The 14,499-nt window shown below is 58.8% G+C and overlaps 1 protein-coding gene across 4 annotated transcripts in view; it reads right to left on the bottom strand.

The window, feature by feature from the left end:
- PRKCD (protein kinase C delta) overlaps nt 1-13,405 on the bottom strand; it is a 31,489-nt gene extending 18,084 nt beyond the window's left edge. Inside the window, exons 1-3 of one of the 4 annotated variants that reach the window (XM_063806840.1) lie at nt 13,162-13,399; nt 9,382-9,493; nt 4,089-4,236 (exon numbers count right to left, since the gene is read on the bottom strand). The gene's annotated coding sequence lies outside the window, so the exon portion shown is untranslated. Of the gene's footprint in view, nt 1-4,088; nt 4,237-9,381; nt 9,494-12,335; nt 12,423-13,161 lie in introns of those variants that run through there. The other 3 variants (XM_016941281.3, XM_063806841.1, XM_016941284.3) reach the window with 3 other exon arrangements.
- Nucleotides 13,406-14,499: the final 1,094 nt, after the last annotated feature.

The raw sequence follows: 14,499 nt of genomic DNA, 5'->3' as shown, positions 1-14,499 counted from the left end.
CTGCTCTGCACAGCAGAGTCAGAGTCTGCCCCCTACCTCTCAGAGTGTATGGCAGGGAGATGGGGGTGAAGCAGCAGCACAAAAGCAAGGTGTGCTGACTATTTATAGCCCCCATGCAAATAGGACCTGGGCCACGGAGGCCCCAGAGGAAGGCCGCTGGCTCAGCCCCAGACTCATGGCCACTCTGCAGGGCCAGGGGGTGCCGGGGGCTCGACCCCACACAGCCTCCATGGGGACAAGCTCCTTGGAGCCAGCTGAGGCCAGCCAGGCCTTACCCAGCTGCCTAAGGGCTCCTAGTCTCTATTCTGCTTCTCCAGCCTACAGCAGAGGCAGCTTTATGAAGCACAAAGCACCAGACTAAGGGTCAGTGTCTAGGTATGAATCTTGGCTCCTCCACTTACAAGAAGGACAGTCCTTTTCTGAGGCCGACAATGTCGCAGATTACCTCTGTAATTACATTAGCTCACTTTATCCCTATGCGGATCCAGAAGGGATTTTACTGATGAAGAAACTAAAGCTCAGAGAAGCAAAGTGACTTTCCAAAAGGTCACACAGCCAGTAAGTGACGGAAGGATAAATCCAGGCCTGCCCGATGTTGCAGCCCAGGTCCTTTCCAGTATGCCATGTTGAGAAGAAGAGACAAAGAGAGAGAAAAGGGTAGAGATGGACGGAAGACGGTAGAGGTGGAGATCAGCACACACAAACACACATGAAGACAGAGAAAACAGGGAGGTAAGGGCTCCAAGAGACAGGTACCCCATGTTTGACCAGTGGTCTTCCCCCGTGACCTCGCCACTTGGACCAGCCTCCATTTCCAAAACCCAGGGAAGGGCCAGGCATGGTGGCTCATACCTGTAATCTCAACACTTTGGGAGGCTGAGGTGAGCAGATCACCTGAGGTCAGGAGTTCAAGACCAGCCTGGCCAACAAGTGAAACCCCTTCTCTACTAAAATACAAAATTTAGCCAGGTGTGGTGGCGGGCACCTGTAATCCCACCTACTTGGGAGGCTGAGGCAGAAGAATCACTTGAACCCGGGAGGTAGAGGTTGCAGTGAGCCGAGATCTTGCCACTGCACTCCAGCCTGGTCAATAAAGTGACACTCTGTCTCAAAAAAACTAAAAACAAATAAAACAAAAACAAAACCTAGGGAAGGCTTGGACACACTGGATCCCAGCCCCAGGGAATGTGAGCCCCAGATCAGCAGCCCAGAGGTAAGGAAAGGCAGTAGCTAGGTCAGGCCAGAGAGGGCAGGTCACCTCCTCTGGGACAAATGGAAACCTGTTCCCAGCCAGTACCCGGCAGTGGGCAAGGCTGGCCTCAAGGTGATCAGAGCGACCTTGGGTTTGGAGCTCCCGGGCACAGAAGTCCTGGTTGCCTCCAGCAGACAAGTATGTGTGCTGCACATCCACACGTGTGCTGATGTATACCAGCACAGGAGGCTGGGGTGAGGGACATGGCCTGAGGAGCGCCAGCAGGGACAGGAATGCATTTGCTAATTTTTCTGCATCACATGTAACTTGTTGGATAATGGTTTTGTCAAAGGTGAAAAACCCCAACAAGCCAATCTCTCCACAAGAGATAGGTCTTCAGAGACTGACATGCCCATCTCCTCATTGTACAGAGGAGGAAACTAAGGCCAAGGTCCTGCAGTGAGGTTCCCTGGCTCCCAGATCCGGCCTGGTCCCCTCCACCCCACCCCTTCCCTGGTGTTCGATTCTGCCTCACAGGCCACAGAATGATGCCTGTTGGTCAGAGGAGTAAGCTGGGCTGGAGGAAAGAGGCTTGATCAGGCTGCTGGCGGGGAGGTGTGTGAGAGCAGAGGGAGGCTGCCTCAGAAACGTCTATGGGAGAAATGAGGTGACAGGCTGAGGTCAGTCAAAGCAAGGGCAATGAAAGACCAGTTGCAGCCCCTGGTGGGTATAGGGCGGTCTGGTTCCCTTGAACAGACCCCCGGGGAGCAGGGGATGTCCCCCATGCCACCTACTGCAGCCCTCTCCCACACACACCTGACACCTGCCACGGAAGTCACAACTGCATGGCAGGTGGCACAAAGTGGGGGCCCTCCTAAGGATGCAGACTCTGCCTGGGGGAGTCCACAGTGTAGCCTGCCACAGCCTTGTGGATGAATAAAGGAGGGCGGAGGAGACCAAGGCCCAGGCAGGGGCAGAAAGGACAGTGAGAGGAAGTGTGATCAGCAGGAGGGTGCAGGACTGGTACCGGCAGTCATGGCAGGGCAAGGGGGCCGGGCATGGTGGAGCTGCCAGGTTGGGTAGGCAGGTGGGTGGTAGCTGGGCTGGGAGGCTGGCTGCCTAGATGGCCTTCCCAGCGGAAACAAGGCAAGGAGGCCATGCAGGTTTCACAACCCAGGAAGTGGGCTCAGCAAGAGGAACAGGAGGTTGGAGGGGAAAGGCTAGCAAGACCCTTTAGGGTTCCTCCACCAGGGCCCATCCCCCAGCCTCCACATGCCCAGCCCTGTGCTGAGATAAGAACCAGATCTATGGACTCAGGTCACAGCCAAGTCCCAGAGCAGGGATGCTCCCCATACCTGCTCCTCCCAGGACAGGTAACTCATCCCCCAGCCAGGGCTCCTCCTGGGCCCCTCCCTCACCCCACACAGACCAACCAGTACCTGTGGCCTCTCCTCCCCTTACCCAGCTCCCTCCCGGTTGTCACCATCTCTGGTCCCTCCCCTACCCATTCTTCCCACAGCTGGGAACCTCCTAGGCTCTCACTGCCCCTGGAGAAAGCCCAGACCTCTCCAGGCCTTCCAGACTGCCCACTCCCTGGCCCTGTCCTGCTCTCTACCTCAATCCCTGTTCTGGCTACTCTGTGAACATATGTCTCATTTCCCAGCCCCCATATTTTTGCAGATGTTGTTCCCTCAGCTGGAACAGCCTTCTGAATTCCCACAGATCCTTCCAGGCAGCTCAGAAGGCTGGCCCTGGGGGACCCTTCCCACCTCTCAGGAAGCTAGCTGCTTTCCCACTGGTAACCTCTGCCACACCAGGCCCATGGAACTTACAGCCTGGTGGGAGCCAGTCACATAAATATGTGATTACAAAGGATGGTAAGACCTCTGTAGGATGCGCCACGCAGGCAGTGAGTAGCAGGGAGTGAGGGGGGCTGGAGGAGAATGGAGGCTGCAGGGACCCGTTGGCTGGGGGCCTTCGATCTGAGGGGTCAGCAGGAGCATAATGGCCTGCCCTGCCAGAGGGTCTGGAAGGTTCAGAGGGGCAGGACTTGGGAGCCTGGCTGTCATCGGCTCACATCCACCTCTGCCAGCTTGTGTGGGGTAGGGCCTCCTTGGAGGGAGGCCACCAGGCACAGGCCTCGAGTCACCAGCCAGCCCTAGGATATGAGGAGTCCTGGGCTCAGTCAGAGGGGGGTGCCCCAGGTACCCCTGAGAGAGGAACAAAGGCCCCTTCATGGCAGGAGCCAGAGAGCCAGATCCTGTGAGGACAAGGGGCCTCTGTGAGGAGCCAGGGTGGGGGATGCAGCTGGGCCTCTCCACGAATAACCACACGTGTGCACACAGGCACACTCGCCAACCCAAACAGCACACAGGGAGCCCCACTCGACATTAGACACACACGCACACAGTTGGAGCCACAGGTACGTACACACACTGCTGTGATGACACAGGGGCACACACACACACACAGAAACACACCCCCACTCACCGGCTCTCACATCTCAACAGACACCCAGGCCCACACAGACCACACCCGACCACATAGGCTCCACATGCACGTGGAGTGCCACAAGCTGTAATGTACACACTGGCACAGAGATCCTCCAGGCAGACACAGAAACAAACATACAGTCCTGGAAGGACCCCACATCCCTGACTAGAGTCTGGCACCATGAAGTCCAAATGCAGCTTTTTCCACCACAGCCCCCAGGCACAATGGCTGGGGAATGGAGGAGGGGCAGAAGGGCAGCTGGTGTCAGGCTAGGCTGGGCCTTTCCACCCAGGGAGGCGAAGAAAGTCCCTCTTGATCCAGAGCAAAGTCTAAAGTGTGTAAGGGAAGGAGTGGGCTGGTCAGGCACATCACTGGGCAGGCCTCCGCCTGCCCGCCCACCTACCTGCAGGGCCCTGAGGCTATGGTGGAGGTTGAAGGTCACAGGTGGCAGTCACAGGCCTGGCGCACAGGGGGAGGGGAGGGCTTGAACCTATGTTGGTAGGGCAGCAAGCCGGGCACCCCAGGCGCAAGTTCCTTGAGCTCCAGGCTCACTGTGCAGAAACCGAAAGAGAGGTTGAGCAATTCAACCAAAGCCACAAAGCCAATGGGGCAGACCCAGGGGGAAGTGGGGAGAGAACCTCCAGCTCTAGTCCTAGAACTGCCCATCTGGCCTCCAGTGGGGTGAGGGTATGTGTTTGGAGATGGGAACAGCTCCTCCATCTGCCCCCAGTACAAGAGCCCTACTCCTTAGCCCTTCTTTCTCCCACAGAGTTCCCACGATTTTCCAGATGGTTTACCATTGGAAACAATCGTTTTGTGTTTGGGAGAAGGCAAGATGGCCACCTAACCCTTTTGCCAGTCATCCCCAGGATCTGGGCAGGACCCACATGATGCTTCCCCACTTTGGGGATATTGAGAAAGCTGGGAGAGAGGCAGGACCATCACGCATGGTGCGCCATCCCACAGCAGGCAGCGGACAGAGGAACCGGCGAGCTTGGACCTAGACAGGCCTAGCTCAGATCTGCTGCCTGGGTGCTCCGCGATCTTGGCCCAAGTGCTCTGGTGTCTTCCAGACTTCCTTGGAAAGTGGGAAAAGAGGCTCTGTTGAGCCCCCCAGCCGCAGGGTGCCCTGTTCTGGCCTGAGGCTCTGGGCAGAACTGGGCTGAAGCAGGCAGCATGAGTCCACTGGCAGAGGCTGGCCAGCTACTGCCCCTCCCGGGGCTCCAGCCTCCCTGTCTCAACAATGGAGACCTCTAAGCTTTCTCCAGCCCTGACACTGGAGGACCCTGGGATCCTCCTCCCACCCCAACAACCCCAGCCCACAACCTACACCACGCAGACATCTGATCCAGCCTCAGGCCTTGGCGACTGCCTGCTCTGCTCTGCCTGTTTACCCAACACGGCCATAGACATGATCCAAAGCTTCCGGAGCTGTTGTGAAAACAGTGGCTCAGCCACCACAAGCCTGCCTTCCTGGGTGCCTTGGCAAAGACCTTTGAGGGACAGCCATCCCGGTCCTGTTCGTGGGCCTCTCAAATGCTCCCCCACCCCTTAGAAGGCCTGTTGAGCCCTCTCCTCCCCAATCCTGGCTTTAGGCTCCCGTCTCTACTTTGGGCCCAGACCCTCCTGAACTTCAGGCTTGTGGCCCCACCTGCCTCCCTGGCTTCATCACATGAATGACTCCAGAAGAGCTCAAGCCTGCCCACACCAGTCCCCCGCCGTTCCCCTCCCAGCGCTCCTCATCCACTAGGAGTGCACGAGCTCAGGCAGTGGCTCAGGCCAGACAGCTCCCCCTGCTCCCCACACAATAAGGCCATCCCGTCTGCCGCTGCAGCCTGTCCTCAAGTCTCAAATCCTCTTCTCCTACCACCACCATCCCCAGGCTCTGCACCTGCCTTCTGACTGCTCTCCATCCTCTACCCCGGCCAGATAGTCCCCCTGTTCCAGCCACCAGACGGGGCTTTTCAGACAGATTTTGTCACCCCTGCCCAAGCCCCCAGTGCCTCCCATTGCCCCTCTGACAAGCCCAGACTCCTCCCCTCAGCCTGCTCCATGCAGCCTGCCCCCCGCCACCCCCCTCCCCATCGCCGTTACCTCCCTGACCTCTCGGGCTCTGCCTTTCCCTCACTCCTGTGCCCCAGCCACGCTGACCCCTTTCAGTTCCCGAAGCAGCCAGTTCCTTCCCGCTTAGGAGCCTCTGGGCTTGCTGTTCCGTCTTCCTGCTCCACCCCACCCCACACAGTGGCTCCTTCCCATCGTTCATGTCTCACAGGACACCACACCCCCTGATCTGCCCATTTCACAGATGAGGCAAGTGGGGAACGGTCCAGTCCCTGGCTCAAGTGTGCACAGCCACTAAATATTGAGCAAGGATTCAACCAGGGTCTGTCTGATGCCCGCAGAAGTCCTGCTCCTAAGCCTTCAGGATACCCTCAACCACACTTCCCGCCCAGGCCCATCCACCTTTCGCTCTCCAGCCCTCAGGCCCCTGCTGTTTGCATCACTGTCCTTACCACTCCTCAACACTCCTCATCCCCAGCCTCTGGGCCCCACACAGTGAAGGCCAATGCTTAGCCCAACCCTAACTGTGCTGACCTTCTTCGTGTCCCCGGGACAGGCTAGGCCCTGCCCCCAGCTGCCATGGGTGTAGGGGGTTTTCTAGCTCCCCCTACTCTTCTAGCTTCCATCAGTCCCAGATGCCCACTCCCTGCCCCAGCCCACAGGCTGACTCCAGGGGTCTGAAGGGTAAGCAGGCTGGCAGGAGGGCTTACGTCCACCCCCTCGTTCCCAGCCAATTCTCCCAGCCTAATGTCCTGCAGGAGGCCAGAGCTGGAGAGGGCCAAGGGGAGCCCTGAGGGGGCAGCGGGCAGCTGCAGACTGCCTTTCCCCTCCCTGCATCCATTTGTCATGAGATCTATTTTCTCCCTTTGAAAGGGAGTGAGGGGGAGAAGAGCAGGCAGGGGCTGGACTGCTGAGTGGGTGGAGCTGCTCCAACAGGAGCTCCTCTCCTCGGAGGACATGGAACCTATTGAACAAGTAGGGCACTGCCACTGGAGGCAGAATTGAGGGGGATGAGGGTGTCAGAGACCTGGCTCCTCAGCCAGGCTCCATAGCCACCTGGCCATGTAACACTGGGCCAGTGCCCAGCCCATCAGATAATAATACCCCCTCATCAGTCCCACTTGCTATTTTTTGAATAGTTCCCATGAACTGGGCTCTAGATGCTTTACATAACTACAGTTTCTACTCATTCAACTCTGACAATGCACTAAGCACGATGCCAGCTACTTTGCATATGTTATCTGTCATTTCCACACAACCTCATCAAGATGGATGCTATCATTATCTCATCTGTCAGGGGGAGACTGAGGCACTGAGCGGCAGAGCCACTTGCCCAGGTTCATTCATAGAGCTGCTAGGAGCTGCCTAGTCACTAAGATGCAGCCCAGCCATCACCTCTGTCAAGGGGGCCATGCCTACCAGAGTTGATGCTCTTGAGCCTCGGCTTACAGGCTCAGAGCAAGAAAGGAGCCACGGTTGTGGGGACTGCAGGGGACTTCGTGACCTGCCCCCTGCCCTTCTCCTAGAGCCCCCCAAAAAGGCCTGGGCAGCCCTGGCAGTGAAAAGCCTGGTCAGTCAGCCTAACCCGGTGGCCAGACGCTGCTCCCCTGGGCAGGCAAGGCAGGGGCGGAGCAAGGCGTAGAGCCACTGACAGAGGGCTGGTCAGTCCCACTCCAAAACCACTTCCTGGGCAGCTCAGAGGAAGTAAGCCTCCGGAAACGCCTTGAACAGATGGGCCTCTCTCCTAGGCCCAGGCTTTGGGAAGTGAACAGACAGCCCCTGCCAACCTCTCAGTCCCTAGAGCCCAGCAACTCCACTCCCTCTAGGCATGGACACCGTGGGGGACACAGGAGTTGATAGGACCCCCACCCACTGTGAGCACCTTGGCCCCATGGCCAGACAGCCTACTTCCTCTGCTGTAGCAGCAGGCACACAGTGCTGGCACAGCTGATACAGCCTCTCCCCCGCATTCACGCCTCCCATCTCCCATGCCAATCCCTGGTCGGCCTGGAGCCTGGGGCCAGGTGGGCAGGGTGGCTGCTGAATGCATGGGCAGAGCCCACCTACCAGGGTGGCCCAGCCCCCCTTACTGAGATCACAGCCACACCTGGAACTTGCCCCTCAGGTGCCAGATGCAGGCGACCTGACTGGGCTGTAACTCTGACCAGGGCCCCCCTTCCTGACCCCAGAATGGGCACAGTGTGGTATGTGTGGGCAGGCATTTGAGTGCATGGATGCCAACGGTAACTGGGAGAGCATCTGTGTGTGTGTGAGTGTGCCATGGGTGGCTGCATGTGAGCACCTGTGTACCTGCATGCCCACATGTGTGGTGCACGTACAGGAACTCATGAGTCTGTGGGTGTGCATGCCCACTGCAGCCTAGCTTGCCATATCCCTGTGTGAGCACGCATATGTCTGTGCAGCTGGAGGGTGATGTCTGAGGGTTTACAGTGGGCTGTCTCCAAGACTAATCAAACTCCTTAGAAAACAAGGCTGAGTGACGGAAAGGGCTGGCTCTTCAGAACTTAGGTGGCAGAGGCCCCTAGACAGCCAAAGGCGCTTTACTTCCTCCACACCAGGTTTAGGGATAGGTCCAATACACAGAAGGCCCAGTGAAGACTGCTCCTGTTCTGTCCCAACTCCTACCCCGGAGTGAAGGCCCTGACCTCCCTTCTGCCCCCAACCCAGAGTCAGGCCCAGGAAGCCCAGCCTTTATGGCTCTACTCACAGACCTATAGGTGCGTAACAGCCAGTAGGGTTGGCTGTGAGGGTCTGCTCAGGGAGCACTCCTGGAGGAAAGACAGTCTTTGCTATCCCCCCACTGTTACTCCGAGGCTCCAGCTTCATTAGCACCCATACCCACCACCAGAACCCTGCTCACTGGGGCCCGGTCACCCAGTCACCAGCCTGGAATGAGTATGGAGTCACCCGCAGCAATGTTTTCATGGTAATAGGGCTGAAGGAGGCAAGGCTCGCCCCAAAACAAGGAATTTCTAGCTTTCTGAGGGGATTCAAAGAGACTGCAGCCTTCCCGGCATTGTTCCAGACTCTGCCTAGCTCCCCTTGAATCTGGAAGCTGAAGAGAGGGACTGAGCCCTGCTCGGGCTCCAGAGAAGCTGGGGAAAATGGAGGGGCCTGGGGTGTGGAAGACAGCTCAGCTGTACCTGGAGCTGGAGACCCCATTCCATCCCCCTGCAGTGTCCAACCCACTGTGGGGCCCACGGGGAATCGCAGTGTCCTTGTGTGATGATGAGGTGAGTTTGAGGCAGATACAGGGCCATGGAAAAGCTGACACACCCACCCTCAATCCTTGGCCCACGAGCCACCCTCTCTAACTGACCAAAAAAACGTTACTACTTTTTGCCCCAAATTAATGGTAGGCCCCAGGCCTCTGAGCTCCAAGGTGAGAGCATTCCGGGGCCACAGCCAGGTTAGGCAGGAAGTTCCTCATGAGCAGAGAGCCCCTCATAGACAGGGCAAACAGCTGCGGCCCCTGGGCACACAGGGCCCACAACCAGATCAAGGACTCTGCATGCATGCCCAACCCCATCCAGTCCCACAGCAAAGGACAAGGAGGCCAGAGAGGAAGGCTACACCGGCGCACCATCCATCTGCCTAAGAGAACTCAGTCCTACCTGGGGCTCCCAGCTCCCGCTTGTCCTTAGTCCTGGCTCCCGCTGCTGCTGCAACGCACCAACCACCAGGAGAAACGGGCCTGCCCCCTTGCCTGGCCAGTTCCCTGCAGACCTGTAGGAACAGGAGGAAACAGCTGAGCCGGGAGGCACCGCCAAACAGGCTCTCCCCGTCTGCCAGTCCCAGCATGGCTGACGGGCCCAGTTCAGTCTCTCCTGGCCCTAAAACCTCGGGTCTCTCTGGATGTGGCTTTCCCTTCCTTGAGATGTGGTGTTGGGCCCAACTTTTCCTGGGCACCACTATTTGTCCACTCCATGGTAGGGGCTGGAACACTGTGTCCCTGCCCTCAGCACATTTCCAGCCTGGTGAGGAAGCCAATAACACAGCAAAAACCTGTTCCTGACCCTCCTGTCTGTGGGAGGTTGCCTTGCAGGTTTAGGAGTCCTAGGGTGCAACAAAGTACCACCACTTTATGTCCTGGTGCAATTTCCCTGAGCCTCAGTTTTTTTAATGGGGAAACTACTAGCCCCTTCTCCCCAGGTGGTTCTGAGGTTCCAATGATGTGGCGTGCCAGCTCCTGTGCTGGACTCATGTTGAGAATGCCAAATGAATAGTGACCTTTTTTTTTTTTTTTTTTAATGTGGCAGGGTCTCGCTCTATCGCCCAGGCTGGAGTGCAATGGCACGATCTTGGCTCACTGCAACCTCTGCCTCCTGGTCTCAAGTGATTCTCGTGCCTCAGCCTCCTGAGCAGCTGAGATTACAGGTGTGCACCACCACGCCCAGCTAATTTTTGTAGTTTTGGTACAGACAGGGTTTCACCATGTTGGCCAGGCTGGTCTCAAATTCCTGACCAAGTGATCCACCTGCCTCGGCTTCCCAAAATGCTGGGATTACAGGTGTGAGCCACCGTGCCCAGCCTGAAGAGTGACATTTTTTAATCTCTTGTGCCTTACAGTTCAGGTGATTCTCACATTACTATTGCGCCCATTACACAGCTGAAAAAACTGAGGCCTGGAGATATCCTGGGAGGAAGAAATGGCAAAGGTAGCAAGGTACTCTGTGTCTCCTGGCTGAAAGGTCTAAGCATTTTCTCTGAAGGCCAGCTCAAGCCTCTAAGAAAGATTCTGCTCCCCACATGTGAACCCCTCCCCCAGCTGGAGACCCCCATCACCATTCCCTGGGGGCAGAGGCATCCTTGGCTTTATCTTTTTGTCTGTACTTTAAATTATTTCTAATTTTAATCTAAACTGTGCCAGCTAAATGGTGTCAGCGCCCTGCAGTCACAGCTCTGAATCACCCCCCACCCCTGTCTCCCCCATCGCTACTACTGACACTAAGGTCTGGTGAGGGAGGGGCTGTCATGCAGGCTGAACAGGGCTGGGTACTGGGGGCTCTGTCTGGGCATCCCCCCTCCCTCAAGCTGCTTGGTCAAGGAGATGGGAGGGGGCAACAGACAGGCAGGAAATTGGGTTGGATACTGTCTGGGCTTTCTTTAGCCCCAGCTCCCAGGAGAATGGGAACCGTATAGCTGGGGGTGGTGACAACAAAAGACTTCACATGTGCTGTGTTCTCACTATGGGCCAAGATTGTGTTAAAGGACCTTTAACACAGGAAATTTTGCCCTCACTCTCTCCATTCTGCAGATAAGGACACTCAGCCTTGAGAGGCCTAGCTTGGGTCTCTTGCTCTTAACAGGCACAAGCAAGTATTGGAGCCCAAATAATTCTTGGGTACAGAGCCCGAGGTCTTGGTCACAACACTACAAACCCCAAGACTTGCCCTCTAGCCCTCTCCATGTGCATACCCACATCCTCATGGTCTCCCACACACTCACACACACACCCCCACACTGGGCTCTCACCTTCCCTCCCAGCACTGTCACCACACACCTTGTCACACCCCCTCCTGCCGCTAACACCCACGCCCAGGCACTCTCGGTTCCCCACAATCACAGTCACTCCCCAAGCATACACCGGCAGTTTCATAGACTGTGTCCCACCAGTCACACACTCCTACCGTGGCCACACACTCCCAGGCCTACCCCAGCACTGTCCCATCGCATAGCCCTCATACCACCCATCAGCCAGGTACAGCTGCCCAGACACCACCACACCTCTCTGTCACACACACACGCACACACACAACCACACACATCACACATGCTCCATACAGCCTCCCTCTGCTGGCCTGCTCACCACGCCCCAGCTCACTCCACAGCAGGAACGAGGAAACCCCAGGGATCAGTCCCCTCCCTTAGTGACCAGGTGGGCCTGGTCACAGAAACTCAGTGGCAGAGGGAGAGCCACACGTGAGTACACACACATACACACACTTATACAGATACACTCACACATGAGACTGGTGGGTAGGCACCCAACACCAGGGGCTTCCACAATTAACAGATCTAACGTACTCATGGCCAGTTGGTCACCATGATATACCCAGTGTGCAACACCGAAACCTCCAGACACACAGGGACACACAAACTAACAGGCAAGGACACACACACACACACACGAGTCTGGTGACAACAAACACACCAAGAATGGTACACACAGTTGCAAAAGACACACACAGAGCCTCAGGACACAAACAGACATACACACATACACAAGCAAGTCACACATGCGAAAAAGGACACACATGCACAGGCAAGTCCCACAGTGACAGACAGCACAGAAGCTGACACAGACATACAACATACCCACACACCCAGATACCAGTGACTTAGCACAAGGAGACAGCTTCCACGCATACAGGGTAGGCGTCAGAGAAGGGGACCCCCCGCCCACTCACAGCAGATCCTTCTGACCAGGTTTAAGGCGGGGCTCGGTGGGGCTCTCCCCTGCCCCAAGAGAGAGGGAATTGGGGAAGTGGGAGCAGTTCCGATGGTGCTCTCCTTCTGCCGCTCCACCACCAGCCAGGAGGACCCCCCCCCCACCTCCTCCCCTCACCTGGTGGAGCCCCCACAACGGGAGTGGCATCTGGGTTGGGGGCGAGTACAGACCGCATCGGGCAGGGGCCACCCTGGGAGGGGTCTCAGAGGGGCGGAGGGGTGGGGTGGGAAGGGGGATGGTGGAGACTGGAGCCACGCCCAGCCCAGAGACGGATGAAGGGACCGAGAAAGACTCTTGAGACCGAAAGAAGAGACAGCGAGGAGGAGGCGCCGCGCGGGTCGGGCCTCCAGGGACCCAGGGGCGGGAGGCGAGGCCCGGCGGGCGGCCTGGCCTGGGCCCCGCGGTAGAGCGGAGAGGCGGCTGGACTGGCAGGGGGCGGCGAGCGTGGGCCGGGGGCGCGGCTCCGGGAGGACGGGATCGAGGGGGCGGCGGGCGGGGGTAGGGGTGGGGGTGGGGGTGGGGCGATGGAGCACGCGGAGGGCAAGGGACGGACGGATCGGGTGGCGAGGGACAGAAGGATCGGGTCTCGGAGAGGCGCGCAGGGGGAGAACACAGAGTGGGTGGCGACAGACGGACGGACACAGGGCCCGGGAGAGAGTCGGGAGGGACGGACGGGCCCCTCGGAGGAGCGGGAGACACACGGGCGGGTGGAGGGGCCGGGAGCGGGCAGACAGAAGGACCTCAGCCCCCACTGTCTAGCGGAGGGACAGACAGACGGACAGGGGGACGGAGTCACCGGCAGGTCTCGGCGCGGCGGGACTTTCGCTGACCGCGGCTCAGTTTCTCAGTTTCGGAAACGGGAACTGGGGCGGGAAGGGGGAAGGAAGGGCGCCGCGCCCTCGGGGTAGCCCCGATCCCGCGCCCGGACCCGGCCCTCACTTACCTCCCGGCGCAGGGGAAGGCGCCAAGGGTCGCGGCGGCAGCGGCGGGGGCGCCGCTCCCCGGCGCGCGCGGACGGGGTTCGGCGCTGCGCTGACTGGGATGGGCCAAGCGGCCAGTGAGGTGTGGCCCGGGCCTCCGCGCGGCGGGCGGGCGCCGGGGGTCGCTCGGGAGATGTGGGCTACAGCCGCCTCGGGCTCCGGCGCCGCGGCACACGGAAGTGCGAGGGGGCGGGGCCGAGCGACCTCACCCAGGTGCCGCCGGCCCCGCCCCCGCCAGGCCCCGCCCCCGCCAGGCCCCGCCCCGCCAGCTGCAATCGGGGACAGCGTCCCTCCGCCTCTGCCTGCGCGGGACACCGAGTCTCCCGGTCCCTCTGCCCTGCCTGGCCCTCTTCGCATCCTCCCGCCATTAGCGCGCAGCCAGCCCTCAGAAGGGGCCCATTTTACAGAGGAGGACGCTGAGGCCCGGTGGGGAGGCTCCCCCCGCCCGCTGGGGCCTGGGAGGGGCCGGCGGGGGTTCCCCCGCTCCCCACACCCACGCCCAGGACTCCCCACTGGCCAGCTGGCCCGCCTCTCCTGGCCCCACTCCTGCTCTTCCTGTTGGCTGGAGCTCGGACGCGGCCGGGCTCGGTGCCCGCCGCCAAGCCCGCTGTCCCGGCTCTGCCCCAAAGACTGAGCTGGTTAGACTCCAGGGTCGGAGGTTCTCGCTGGTCGGGCGCTGCACTGCTCCTCAGGCGGTTCTGGGAACTGCCCCTACTCGGACTGGCAGTTGCCTCTACCCCGATTGGCAGTCTTCTGCTTTCCTGCCCCCACCTTTGAGACCTCTCTATTGCTCCTGGCAGGCGCCTGAGCCTCCTTTCCAGACGTGGAACTTGGTTGTCAGCCATAACTCATTCATTCATTCATTCACTCATTCATCTATTCACCGAGTGTCCCCTAGGCTCAAAGTCTAGGGACCAGTTGGGGTTCTAGGGAGTCCATTCCCCCGTCCCCAGAGCTCAGAAAGCCAAGACATTAGCCTTATACTCATCCAAAGAAATGTCACTTCCCAGGAGACAAAAAAGAGGGTTCCAGGTCCTGGGGAACCACCTAGAAGGGATAGAGAAAGTCTAGACAGCTCTTCCCAGCTGAGACATAAGGGATGGAAGTGGGGGACAATCCCTGAGGTGGCCTGAGCTGAGAAAGGGGCTTGTGACAGAGACAGGCCATTGGACTTTGGTCTTCTCACGGAGCAATGAGAAGGTGGTGAAAGCTATTACAACCAGGCAGGACGACAGGCTCAAGGGGGCTCCTGCGGGATAGATGGGGCAGAGGGACAGCAGGGCAGAGGAGAGGCTGGATGG

This window comes from Pan troglodytes, chromosome 2 (assembly GCF_028858775.2).
Source record: "Pan troglodytes isolate AG18354 chromosome 2, NHGRI_mPanTro3-v2.0_pri, whole genome shotgun sequence".
In the NCBI taxonomy this organism is placed as follows: Eukaryota; Metazoa; Chordata; class Mammalia; order Primates; family Hominidae; genus Pan; species Pan troglodytes.
Note: the sequence above shows the minus strand (reverse complement) of the source record. Positions and strands in the feature narration are given on the sequence as shown.